General features: G+C 30.0%; 1 non-coding gene across 1 annotated transcript; it reads right to left on the minus strand.

The window, feature by feature from the left end:
* Positions 1 to 3144: 3144 nt before the first annotated feature.
* Positions 3145 to 3219, minus strand: Trnas-gga. The gene has a single exon. It is a non-coding gene; the product is annotated as a tRNA-Ser (tRNA).
* Between the last annotated feature and the right edge of the window lie 12104 nt (positions 3220 to 15323).

Raw genomic sequence — 15323 nt, forward strand, 5'->3', positions numbered from 1 at the left:
GTTATTATTTTGATTCTGTTTCAAATCAATATAGAACATTGATAGCGAGTTATGTGTTACCCTGTGTCTTATGTTGCTTATGTTTAAAACTTTATGCCCAAGCTCTTGAAGTTCGTCCTTTAGGGCATTCAAATTAACGGAATGATGAATGTTGCGTAAGACAACCCGAAACGAGCGTTCCTGTTTTAATTGATATGTGTGAAAATTAGCGTTCGATGACTTCAAATTTCTCACATCCTTCTATTAGACTCCGGATTAAACGGCAGGACACGAACCTGATTAATGCGTATCTTAAGAGTGTAGCTTTTTTCATGCACGACTTCTTCTAAACATTTCTTCAGCGAATGAATATCAATAACGTCATCTGGATATACCGGTGTTGGAGGAGGAGGGGGCGCTTTTAGTGACTGCCTATTTACCGGAGCCGGTGCATCTACTTTCGTGCACTCACTTAGAATTGCGTACCTATTTGCTGTTAGTAGAACTTCTTCCATTTCATGATTTTTATTGATGTTATCATCCTCTGCTCTTGGTCTTTGCCTGCTATTAGGAGTATTTGGACGACTGTATCTAGTAGCTATTTGCCACGGCGGTGGCCTGAATGTTTGCATATCCTGGTCAAGGATTTGCTAAAGGCTTATATCTATTGACGTTACTGAGTAAAAAGATTTCAAACTTAACGGCTGTCTAACGACCTTATTCCAACTATTAATGTGTATAGACAGTAGGATAAGAGACATAGAACAAAATATAACACGTCCGTACAAATCGGGGTATTTATCGCGACTTGAGCATAAAAAATGCTTATATTTTGCTCTCACTAGCGCCTTTTACATTATTATGCACTTCACCACGCATTCACATATCTTATAGTAAAATTAATTTTTAATAAAACTACCATTGATAAAATATGATCTGATAGACCGAAGGCATAATTACACTTAGATTTGTACACTCTTATCGAACATTTAATACACTCTCAAAATATTTTTATTAAAAAAAAATTTAGCATAAAAAGATGCTTATAGTCTGCTCGAACTAATGCATCTTACATTATTATTAACATATGTACGCATTCACATTTCTTATAGTACAAAAGATTTTCAAAACACTTGCATTTAAAAAGATGATCTGATGAACAGTTAACATAAAATACACTTTATTTTATTACTTTTTTATGCAATAAATACACATGTGAAGTTCTTTGTTTTAATACTATACTATTGCATAAAATATGCTTATAGCAAGATGGCACTAACGCGTCCTCTATTAATATGTACCATTTAACGAATTAACATTTATTTTTATATAAAAATTTTTTAAAACAATTGCTGAAAGATGATCTTTTAAACTGAAAGCATAAATTACACTTTTATTTATACACTCACTTCAAGACATTCAATACTCCGTAAAAATATTTTTTATTAAAAGTTGTAGTTTGGCAAAAAAAAACTTGTATTCTGCTTGCATCATCTCCTTTTATAATTCTGTAATTTACTACGCATTCATATTTTTTTAGTTCAACTGATTTTAAAAAACACTTGCATTGCTAAAAGATGATCCGATAGACCAATAATAAAAATACACTTTGGCATTTATCCTTATCTCTACACATATAATATACCTTTCGAACATTTAAATTTTCACAATTTCAAAATTAAGGTCAAAATATGATTATATTTGCTCACACTAAACCTATTATGTCAGTGTAAACTTTACTACGCATTAACATTTCTTATAGTACAACTTAGTACAACAGTACAACTATAGTACAACAGTAATAACAGTTCTTATAGTACTATTTTTAAAAAAACTTGTATTGCTATAACATGATCTGATGAACAACTAACATAAAATACACTTTATATTTTTACTATTCTATGCATTAATTACACATTTAAACTTGATTTTGAATACTTTTGCTTTGAACAAAAATGAACAGCTAACATAAATACACTTTATATTTTTACTATTCTATGCATTTATTACACATTTGAACTTGATTTTGAATACTTTTGCTTTGCATAAAAAATGCCAATTGAAAACTAGCACTGACGCCTCCCGTAATAATATGCACTTTGATACGCATTAACATTTCTTATAATACAACTTATTTTCAAAAACACTTGTAATACTATAAGACTATCTGATGAACAGCTAACATAAAATACACATTATATTTTTACTATTCTATGAATTTAATACACATGTGAACTTGATTTTGAATACTTTTGCTTTTCATAAAAATATGCTTATTGTCGGCTAGCATTAACGCCGTACATATTAATATGTAATTTACTACGCATTCACGTTTCTTATAATACAATTGTTTTTTAAATAAACAACTTTTTCTAAAAGATGATCAAAGGGACTGCAAAAATTAATTGTTCATAGATTTTTACACCTTTTTCAAAAGTTTTAATACACTGTTAAGCTTTTAAATTTCCAAAACAAAAACATGGCATAAGAAGATTTCTATATTCTGCTCCGATCCACGCCTTTTATATAATTTGGCACTTTGCTTCGCATTTACTTTTTTTGTTGTACAAATATGTAGAATTCGTTAAAAAAATTGGGCCGTTGGACTGACTGGACCGGGACTCGAACCCGGGTATTCCGCTTTCCGGGCGACTGCTCTTAACCATTGAGCTATCCAGGGCCCACCGTCCAATCTCCTCACGAATGCCTATTTAAGTGTTTGGCTTGGAGGTGCTCGCATCCCACATTCCACCCCCCCTTCCCCGCAACCACATTCGACCCCGAATGTCCGTCATTAGATCTTTTTCCAACGAACCGACAAACCAAAACCTGTGTCCAACCTCGATCTTTAATACAGACATAAACCAACGCTGTATAACTTACACGAGGGTGCTATTCCCAATACAACCTCGATCTTTAATACAGACTTAACCACCAACGCTGTATAACTTACACGAGGATGGAACACCTCTTCCCTAGTTCCCAAGCTAATCGTTAGCGTCACCACTGCGCGTCTTATGTCGGCCTAACCTCTCTTTGATAGATGTTCATTTTAATTATTTTTCATAAATTATTGCGCGGTCGTAGACGTGTGACACAAAGCAAACCTCCATCCCGGCTGAGCCCCCACATGTAGGATTCGTGAAAAAAATTGGGCCGTTGGACTGACTGGACCGGGACTCGAACCCGGGTCTTCCGCTTTCCGGGCGACTGCTCTTAACCATTGAGCTATCCAGGGCCCACCGTCCAATCTCCTCACGAATGCCTATTTAAGTGTTTGGCTTGGAGGTGCTCGCATCCCACAAATAATTTTCAGAAAAACTACCATTGCTAAATGATTATCTGGTAGACTAATAATATTAAATACACTTAAGCCTTTATACTTTTCTTTACACATATAATACACCTTTCAAACATTGGGATTTTTACAATTTAAGCTTTGCGTCAAAATATGATTATATTTTGCTCACACTAACACCTTTTATATTATTACGAAATTTACTACGCATTAACATTTCTTAGAGTACAACTGATTTTTAAAAACACTTGTATTGCTATAACATGATCTGATGAACAGCTAACATAAAAAAAACTTTATATTTTTACTATTCTATTCATTCAATACACATGTGAACTTATTTTTGAATACTTTGGCTTTGCATAAAAATATGACTAATGTTAGCTAGCACTAACTCCTTATATATTATTATGAACTTTGCTCTGCACTCACATTTCTTCTATTAATACTGAAATTGAATAAAACGTGCATTGGTAATAGATGATCTGATGAACATCTAACATGAAATAGACTTTTTTTTTACTATTCTATGCATTTAATAGACATGTTAACTTGATTTGGAAGCATTCAGCTATGTATATGTATATGCCTATGTTTAGCTATCATTAACGCCTTCTATATAATTATGCACTTTGAAACACATTCACATTTTTTATATTACAACTTATTTTCAAATAAACTACTTTTTCTTAAAGATGATCTGAGAGACCGCAAGAATAAATTGCACTTAGACTTTTACACTCTTTTCAACGCATTTTATAAACCGCTAAAACTTTCTTATTTCCAAACAATGGCTTAGCATAAAAAATGCTTATATTATGCTTGAATTGTCGTTTACTATATATTATACACTTTACTACGCATTCGATTTTCTTATAGTAAAACTGATATTCAATAAAACGTGCATTGCTAAAAGATGTTCTAATGAACAGTTAACATGAAATACACTTTTTTTTACTATCGTATGCATTCAATACACATTTAAACTTCTATGCTTTTAGGCAGCTGGCACTAACGCCTCCGGTATTAACATACACTTTGCTACGCTATCACATTAATTTTTATATAAATAATTTTTAGAAAAACTGCCATGGCCAAAAGTTGATCAGTTAGACCGCTAGCATAAATTACACAATGATTTTAACACTCTTTTCAACACATTTAATAAACCGTAAAAAATTTTTAATTTTAAAAACAAATGCCTAACATGAAAAGATGCTTATATTCTGCTCGCACTAACGCCTGTTATATAATTATACACTTCGCTCTGCATTCACTTTTCTTATAGTACAACTTATATCAATGAAACGTGCATTGTTGTAAGATGATCTGACGAACAGCTAACATGAAATAAAATTTTTTTTTACTATTCTATGTATTAATACACATTTAAGCTTCTATGCTTCTAGTCAGCTGCCACTAATGCCTACTATATTAATATGCACTTAAATACGCATTCAGTTTTAATGTTATATAAATAATTTTCAGATAAACTACCATTGCTAAAAGTTGATCAGATAGACGGCAAACATAAATTACACTTAGATTTGTACACTCTTTTCTACACAATAAATGAACCGTTAAAATTTTTAATTCTTTAAACAAATGCTTGCATAAAATAATGCTTACGTTCTGCTCACACTTCTGTTCTTATATTATTATGCACGTTACTACGCATCACATATCTTATAGTACAACAGATTTTCAAAAAGACTTGCATTGCAAAATGATGATCTGATTAACAGGTAAAATAAATAGATTTTAATTTTTTCTATTCTATGCAATCAATATACATTTTAAGTTCTTGATTTGGAATATTATAGCTTTGCTTAAAAGTTTGCATATAGTCTTCTGGCACTAACGGCTCTTATATTAATAAGAACTTTTCTAAGCTTTTACATTTCTTGTTATGTAAATAATTTCCAAAAAACTACTTTTGCTTAAAAATGATCTGAGAGAACACAAGAATAAATTGCACTTTGATTTTAACTCTTTTTTTAATCATTCAATAAACCGTTAAAACTTTTGAATTTAAAAAAAAAACTTGTCATAAAAAGATGCTCATATTCTGCTCGCACCAACGCTTTTTATATTCTTAAGCACTTTGCTAAGCATTCACACTTTTTATAATATGTGATTTTCAAAAAAACTTGCATTGCTAAAGATGATCTGATAGACCAATAATATTAAATACACTGAGGTCTTTACACATTCTCTACACATATAATACACCTTTCATTAATTTGGATTTTCACAATTAATTCTTTGCGGTAAAATATGATTATATTTTGCACGCACTTACACCTTTTATAATATTATGTAATTTGTTATGCATTTACTTTTTTTTAAAACAACTGATTTTCAATGAAACGTGCATTGCTAATAGATGATCTAGTGAGAAGCTAACATAAAATACCTTTTTTTGAAGTTATACTTCTTTTGGTACGTTTGAGAATTTCGTCTTTATTTATTAAACTTACTTCTTCAAGATGCATCGTTGTCTACTGCAAAGGATGACTATCACAACTATATTACTGTACAAGCTGATGTGCATATGGAAAATTCTTCTATGCTGTGTCATCATCGTATAACATCAAAAAACATTATATTTACAAATATGGAGCAAAGTTCACGATCTCAAGCACGAAATTATCAACATTTAGCTGATGCTTCGATTATACATGTATTGTCTAATCAAGACATTGTACCGGATGAAGAACGCAACTCGTTAAACAAAGACACAATCATGGATCAGGAATTACCTCAATCATAAGTACACTCTATTTATTGTAACTCTTCAGACCAGTAATTAATCATTCCACTGGCAAGCAAATTGATATAATTTTAGATCCTTCTTTACCATATAGCAATTATTTTCATTTTAAACGAGCTCATAAGGAACTTAAAATAAAATTCTTGGACGATTCATTTTGGAATCTATGCTCAGTACGTGAGAGATTGTTGTTTAAAAAGAATTTAAAAGAGTGATAAATGACTAATGAACATAAGGATATTTTAACACAAATTATACCTAATTTACCTCTGGAAGATACTAAGCTATGTAATAAATGCACAAAGCTTTAAACAAGAAGAATAATCTAGTACTGTCAACATATAACGGCTTCAAATATCCAGATGTACCTCTGCATCTACCACCTTTAGATTTAGTTTCTGAAATATTAATTTCGCCCCGTATTCCTTTTATGCAGATCAAACGTCTGAGACTTGAATGTTAAATAAACCATTTATGGTCAACTAATTACCGTGCCTGTTTTAGTTAATACAATGGTCAAATCTCTTCAAAGAAATATTGATGATGATTATTGTATAAATGTACATATTAAACATAAGAAAATTGACCGATCTAGTTACTTACATGGCATTGTTAACATTCGTACAATTAAGGCTTGGCTACAACTTTTAATACCGTCTCAATTGTATAGAATGTTCGATATTGAAATTGATGATTCATTTTTTAATGATATTCAAATTCACGACAAATTTGGACAAAATGATGTCAGCAAACACATTCCTGTAGAAGAGAGTCTTACGGCGCACAAACAGACATTAATGTGGGATAGAGAACAATATTTACGTATTGCACCTGGCGAGGAAAAGTTACCTCAAAGTTTATTATTTGATGTTTTTTTTTTATTTCTTATTTCTTATTTTGTTTCTTATTTTAATTAAACCCTTCTTCTTCTTCATGTATAAATAAATAGGATTATACTTATTTTTTTGAAGTTTTTTTTGAGGTTATTGATGCTATATTCATTTTGGTACGCCAAAGTAGTATAACTTCTTACGTACTTACATAAGTACAGACACCAGTTTTTTTTTTAAGTTATTTTTCGAATTTTTTTTTAGGTTATTGATGTTATATTCTTTTTGGTACGCCAAAGAAGTATAACTTCTTACGTGTGTATATAAGTACACACACCAGTTATTTTTTTTACATTATTTTTTTACAATAATTTTTACAATATTTTTTTCAGAATGACAACCTATAAAATAGATATATATAGAACTGCATTTTCTGCAAAATTAAAAATCTACGACCAATATTTGGGACCTTAGTTCTACGCCCTTTTTTGATAACGTTGCTGTGACATCCGTTATATACGGAAAATAAAAATATTCTACGTAAAGTTGAATCGAGATTTTAATTTTTTATTTGCGTTAAAATTCAGAAATTCCTTACCGTTATATAAGAAAAGACTTTTTTGTTGAAATCAAAAACATAAGTTTTCCTATCCTCTTACTTACCACGGATAGATAGTAAAAAAGTACGTACTTTTTTTCTATAGCTAAAACGATTTACGAATAAAAAAAAAACCAAAAAACTACTACTGCAATTATAGAATTTTGTCCACCTTTTTATTCCCCAACCTTCCAATAAAATTCGGAGAAACGAATATTTTCTTAATAGATTTGAGATACCGAAGGTTAAAAGGTAAACATAAACAGATGTGAAGAAAATATTGCCGTATGACGCACGAAGAAGAACCACATTTTCAAAATTTTCCAAAGTAAATGCACTTAAAGGAATCTAACGTAAATTATTTAGGGCTTACTAAAATACATTTCGTTCGATATCCGAATTGAGATGACAAAAAGTTCTTCAAGCAAGGAACTACAAAGAAACGCAAAAACAATGTTAGGCAAATATTAATTAAATTTAAATACTTATATTCTCTGAAGCAAAGAAAAACAAGTATGTATTTGCTAACGATAAAAAGAAGAATGTGTGTATTGAATTTGGTAAAAGAGTTTGCAAATCTAACAAGGGGACCTTACACTGGGACCCCTACAGATCTTAACGTGCTTTGGTATATTAGTAGTATACTTTTAGGGTGTTATCGTGGTAAAGGGTTTTTTCAAATGCGCAGTAGTTTTTGAGAAAAAAGGTTTTAAAATTTTAACTTTTGTTGTATATATTTTTAAATTATTTTAATTTTGACTGCGTATCAAGTGACGCAATAGCGTCAGTAGTAGCGTTCTCGCTTCTCGCGCGGTTAGTCAGTGTTCGATCATTCGTTGGAAAAGTTTTTTTTTTAATTTGTTTTCTTTCTGTTTTCTAATTTTTTTTTCATATTTATTAATTTTTATATATATACAAGAAAAAGAAAATTATTTATTACAAAAAAAATTAGAAATAATAAATTTATTAAAATCTTGCGCAAATAATAAAGGAAAATTGATTACTTGAATTAAAGTTAATATTTTATTTTTTAACAGGTATATAAAAATAGATAAATCTTCAATATACTAACAAAAAAAATTCGTATATATTCTAATCATTAAAAATTTCATGTAGATATAATATTAAGTTCATGCCTTATTAAAACCAAATGAAAGAGAAATATTTTTAAACGTTCATCAGGTTGTTTTCCAACAGATCTTTTAAAAAGTCGTTGTTTATGTAACAAGTCATCTTTCATTAATTGCGCGAGATGTGAAAAAATTTATTGTTTTGAATGCTTTTATAACAACTATTACTCTGGAGCCTGCATGTATTGAATAATAATAGATGTAAAATAAATGTTAAAACTCGTAGATATAAAAAAATTATACACGAAATTGTTAATGAATAGAATATATACGATTGTTGTTTGTTAGTATATTGAAGATTTATTTATTTTTATATACCTGTTAAAAAATAAAATGTTAATTGTAATTCAAGTAATCAATTATCCTTTATTATTTGCGCAAGATTTTAAAAAATTTATTATTTCTAATTTTTTTTGTAATAATTAATTTTCTCTTTCCTGTATATATGATAATTAATAAATATGAAAAAAATTAGAAAACAGAAAGAAAAAAAATTAATAAAAAAAACTTTCCCTACGAAGGATCGAACACTGATTAACCGCGCGAGAAGCAAAACGCTACTACTGACGCTATCGCGTCACTTGAGACACAGTCAAAATTAAAATAATTTGAACATATATACAGCAAAAGTTAAAAATTTAAAACCTTTTTTCTCAAAAACGACTGCGCATATTGAAAAAACCCTTTACCACGACAGCACCCTAAAAGTATACTACTAATACACCAAAGCTCGTTAAGATCTGTGGGGGTCCCAGTGTAAGGTCCCCCTGTAAGTGCAATTTATTCTTGCGATCTCTCAGATCATTTTTAAGAAAAAGTACTTTTTTTGAAAATCAGCTGTACTGTAAGAAATGTGAATGAGTAGTAAAATTCATAATAGTATAAAATACGTTAATGCGAGTAGAATATAAGCATCTATTCATGCAAAGTTATTGTTTTTAAAATTAAATAGTTTTAACGGTTTACTGAATGTGTTAAGGAGTGTAAAATCAAAGTACAATTTATTTTTGCGGTTTATCAGATCATTTTTTAGCAATGGTATTTGTTTTTTTAATGAATTATTTAAGAAGGTATGTAAATGTGTAGTATAGTTTATACTAATATAAAGGCGCTAGTGCGACTATAATATGAGAATCTTTTTATGCTAAGCCTTTGTTTTAAAAATTCAAAAGATTGAACGGTGTACTGGTTGTGTTAATAAGTGTAAAAATCTAAGTGCAATTTATTTTTTCGTTTTATCAGATCATCTTTAGGAAAAAGTAGTTTTTCTGTAAAATATTTATATAACATGAAATTTTAATGTGTATATAGAGCTAAATTATATAAAAGGCGCTAGTGCCAGTAGAATATAAGAATTTTTTTATGCTAAGCCTTTGATTTGAAAATTCAAAAGTTTTAACGGTGTATTAAGGTTGTTAAAAAGAGTGTAAAATTTTAAGATCAATTTATTCTTGGGGTCTATAAGAACATCTTTATGTAATGGTAGTTTTTTTGAAAATTATTAATATAACAATAAAAGTGAATGTGTAGTATAGTGCATAATAATATAGAAAACGTTAGTGCTAGCAGTATATAAGCCTCATTTTATATTAGGCATTTTTGTTTGGAATTAATAATTTTTAATAGTTTATTGCATATCTTGAAAAAAATGTTAAAATCATAGTGTTATTTATGCTAGCGGTCTATCAGATCATCTTTTAGCAATGCATGTTTTTTTGAAGAAAAGGTTTATTATAAGAAATATAAATGCGTAGTAAAGTACATATTAATATATACGGGGTTAGTGCCAGCTGACATTAGGCATATTATAATGCAAAGCAAAATTATTCAAAATCAAGTTTACATGTGCATTGAATGCATAGAATAGTTAAAATATAAAGTGTATTTTATGTTAACAGTTTATCAGATCATCTTTTAGCAATGCATGTTTTTTTTAAAATCTGTTGTACTATAAGAAATGTGAATGCGTAGTAACGTGCATAATATTATAAGAGGCATTGGTGTGAGCAGTAAATAAGCACTATTTTATGCAAGTGTCTGTTTTGAAAATTCATAACTTTAACTGTGTAATTAATGTGTTGAAAACAGTGTAAAAATCTAATAAAATTTATTCTTTCGTTTTCTCATATTATTTTTTAGCAAAAGCAGTTTTTTTTAAATTATTTATATAACAATAAAAGTAAAAGCGTAGCTAAGTGCATATTAATACAGGAGGCATATTAATACATTAAATAATAAGTATAATCCTATTTATTTATACATAAGGAAGAAGAATCGTTTAATTAAAATAAAAAATAAAATAAGAAATAAGAATAAAGCACTTGGTTAAACAAATACAACAAGGTTTAATACTTTATTGGCTCTTCAGTGAGAAGCCTTGTGGCATAAAAACGCTGGATGATAATTTAAATAATATAAATAACTTTATTATTATTATATATATAGATACAATTCATAAGTATTGGAATTTAATTAATTAACGTTCATTACATGATCTGTTTGTGATTCAATGGTCATGTGAGTTACAAGAGGCTTATGGTAGCTAAAATATGATACAAATAGTCTAGTTGAAACGTTTTCTAAATCGTGTAAATACAGCATCAATTGTAGTACCATATCGGGTTGTAGGAACTGTTCTGTCATTATTTATTGAAAGATTAAAATCTTCACGTAAAAGTTTATGAGTCCATAAGAATTTTACGAGTTAAAGTTATTATTGAAATCTCTACGTAAAATAATTGGTAACTTATCCTCGCCTTTACCCATATATAGTGTTCTATATGCTGTGTATGGAGATAGCACCCGTTCCAAGAAATGAATAATATTTTCAATTCTTTGATTTGGAGAAATATAAACTGCTATTGACACAATTATTTTACCATCTTCCGTTGTACACTCTGCTATACAAAAATCACCCAGTGATGATATAGCAGTACTAACAAAATCGGACTGTCTCACAGTCATGTCGATATTAGTAATCAGAAAGTTAGTTGTATCATTCGCATTGTGATAGATAGCAACTCCTCCAGCTCGAACATTTGGTCGTTTGTATTGAATTATACAATTGAAATTTGGTATACTAACAGACTCGTTATCATGTAACCAAGTTTCACTCAACATTAAAATTTTAGATTCTTGTAAAATAGAATCAATCATATCTTTGAGTGAGCTCGCAAACTTTGACAATTTAAAGTATACAGTGTCAAACCTTTCTTTGGTTCATAAAATGTTGGAAGTCTTTACTAATTGTCACTAAGCGATTATTTGAGAGTCTCTTATATTCATCTTGAAAACTAATCATTGCAGTTGATGGTCTTCGGCCGTGATAAAAAGTATTATCATTATCTTTTGCTGTAATGTAAAAGCCCTCGATAGTTGTTACGCGTGACAAAGCGACATAGACTAATGTCAATTGATGTTTTTTATCATATTCATAAACAACTTCGGGATATGTGCTCCCTTGTGATTTGTGAATTGTCGTTGCACAAGCACAAAGTAGTTGTAAATGTGAACGCTTAACGTTAATTATTTTATTGTTGTTACAAGAAATAGTTGAAGATCTTCGTCCGGTCAGTACTGCTGTTTTTTTAATCTGAATAGCAGCAACATTTCCAGTAACTTTCTTTTTGATTTTCTGGCAAATCTGTAGTGAATGCGGTAACTCAAGCCACACAACATTTACTTCTCCATCTTCATTGTATTAATATGAGCTAGTTTACCTACAGCTCCATTTGCTAGACCATCAGACACATCTATGTTTGTCGTTATCGTGTGGAAAACATCCTTCACAAATATAATTTCGTAAGGCAATCCTCCAGTATCAATTAATGACATTCTGTGCAGCTTTTGGCGAAAAGAAGCTATTTGCTCTGCTGATGTACAACCAGTGAATACATCTTTTCCTATTGAAGTAATTTTGTCTTGTGCAAGATTTAAAATTTTATTGTTATATCTTTATACAGCTTCATTTGTATTAAATAATCGAATTCCATTCGGACATTTAGATTTGCTTCTTCAGTAGTTACAAAACGTGATTCTAACAAAGCTAATTTAAAAACGCTAAGTTGTTCACCGCTTCCAATTTTAGTTAATATAGAAGAAAACTGCTGATTTGCTTGCCTCATTACTTGGTCTAACACAAAAATTTTAATCCTCGCCACAAAATAAGTCCAACAATCCTTTGATTTGTTGTTTATATATTGAAGTAGCTCTAACTGGAGGTAATTGGCGTAAATCTCCAATAAGAATAATATCTAAACCACCAAAATTAGTGTTGAAATTTCCTGTTATTTGCATTAAACGTGAATCAATTTGAGCAAGTAGTTTAGCACTAATCATACTGATTTCATCAATGATTAAGACCTTCACGTATTTAAATAATACTCTATATTGATGAACTATTTCGATACTTAAAGGAAGTAACTTTGACAGAGATATTTTAAAGCAGTATGTATAGTTGTTCCATCTATAGCGACAGCAGCTTTACCTGTTGAAGCACAAGCAATATAAGAGTTGCAATATCAATCGTTATCATTGTATCGGTTGTAAATCTCCATGAGAATTTTTATAACGAATGTTTTACCACATCCTGCTGGACCCGTAAAGAGTATTTGAAATGGATCACGATTTGTAGTTAATAGAGTTGAAATAACATGTAGCAAAAGCTCTCTTTGCTTATCGTTTGCCATTCTCTTTAACTCACAAAATTGAATATGGGGCATTAAATTTTTTTGTTTTTTAGCAATAGGACCTAGTTTGTTAAGTACAGCTAAGCGAAGATCGCTGTTTACATCGAAAATTGGATCGTTACATAAATTTCGAAATTGATTAGGATCAAGCATAACATGAGCAACATCTTGCATTTCATTGTTATCTTGAATACCATCTTCTCGACATAAATTTCGACAAATTTCGATAGTTTTATGGATATCCAAGTAAAATTTAAATTCTTTGCGTCTAATTAAAATTACATCTTCATAATTGTTGTATATTTCAATGAATTTCATTCCAGCGAGTATTCTTCATCTTCATTTCTAAATGGAAAATGTAAAGATACAATTTCACGTTTATAATTATTCAAATCTTGTCCCATATCATAATTTCTATAACGAATAATACGTGGAACTTTTATTTTCGTGTACATATTGTTGCGTTTAATGTTATAATTAGCAACAAATTGAGCAAATGTTACATTTTCCAAATCCTGGTGTCGGTGTTCATATTTATAAAAACAATTTTCCTTCAAAATATCTGTAGAATCTTCTCCAATACCTATCGAATCTAATTGTTTACGTGTTCTTCTTATTCTTTGACGATCAATTAGCCACATAGTTTGAATGGTGGCAACAAAAAGAGAACTTTTTGACAATGGCTTCCGCAGTAAATACTAAGCAGCCTCTCGACTAGTTATCTCTACACTGTTTAGCATATTGACGCCTAATTTTCTGGTTATTTCTACAATGTGAAAATCAAGATTTTCATTCATAAGTGCAATAATCTGACGTTGTATTTAGCTAATACCACGGTTGGTTTTATTTACATACTCTGCAACGTAATTGGCACATGAATATTCTTCAGAGATAAACTGGATATCTGTATTAGATTTTAAAATATTAAATATAAACGGATTGATCGGGTTATGCCATTTTTCACAAGGTAAACGTCTGATAAAAACTCTTGGCCTTTTAATTCCAGATCGAAGTATATTGTTATAATCTTCATCAGAAGTGATATTGTTATTTTCATAAAATGAATCTATATCTGAGTAATCATTATTTTCGAGATTAATCCAAATAGCTTTTGAACGTTGAAGATAATTTTTAAAATGCGGCTCATCTTTTTGCATGGGTGATAATATGACAGTAGACCTACTAGGCATAAAAGGTGCTTCAAATCTGCATTGCTGCGGTTTATTTGCCACAATTTTTTTGTAACATGTAAACGTATGCTTGTGTGTTTGTAGTTTAATGTTACTTGATGCTTCTTGAGATGAAACAGATATTAGGTTATCAATTAATGCAATAACATCCAGATGATTTTTATCAAGTGCATCTTCTGGAGCATTAGCTAGCCACAGTAGTATGTGAGCGTGTGGACTACCACGATGCTGGAATTCAATACGTTTGAAATAATGTACAACATAGTATTTTCCAAAAGGACTGAATTTAGGTGATTTTAAAATTTTTAACAGCACAATAACCAATTTGTTTAAATGTATAGCACACGTAACTGCATCCTCATTGATAAGTGATGTTTTATCAAGATAATGTAAGAGTTTAGATGATTCTGCAGAAATATTTTCGCCGTTGTGTTTGAATTTATAAAGCTTTTGGAGAAAATCATTTCAACCAATTTCATTGGCACTCACAGTAAGGAAAATAGTTGGTTTACCCAACTATCTAATCATGGCAAAAAGGTCTTTTTTACGATCCATCAAATACCACATTGATTTTAGAATAGCTCTTAGAAACGCAAGATTGGTTTCGATACAATCGTTAATGTATTGTTCATCTTCAATTTGTTTTCTAGTAATTTTGTTATCCTTACTAAAATTTTTAAAAGTATCTGTGAAAGAGTCACTGACTTGAGTCCTCATAATCTTCATTGCCATATACAGTAAATGATAAGGTGTAACTGCAAAACGATCAGATCTTCTAAGCTCACTAGTAGCCATCATAAATGGTGTTACTGTAATGCCATCTCTAAAATTACGGAA

The sequence above is a fragment of the Polistes fuscatus genome, unplaced genomic scaffold (genome assembly GCF_010416935.1).
Source record: "Polistes fuscatus isolate 324 unplaced genomic scaffold, CU_Pfus_HIC Scaffold9, whole genome shotgun sequence".
Taxonomy (NCBI): Eukaryota; Metazoa; Arthropoda; class Insecta; order Hymenoptera; family Vespidae; genus Polistes; species Polistes fuscatus.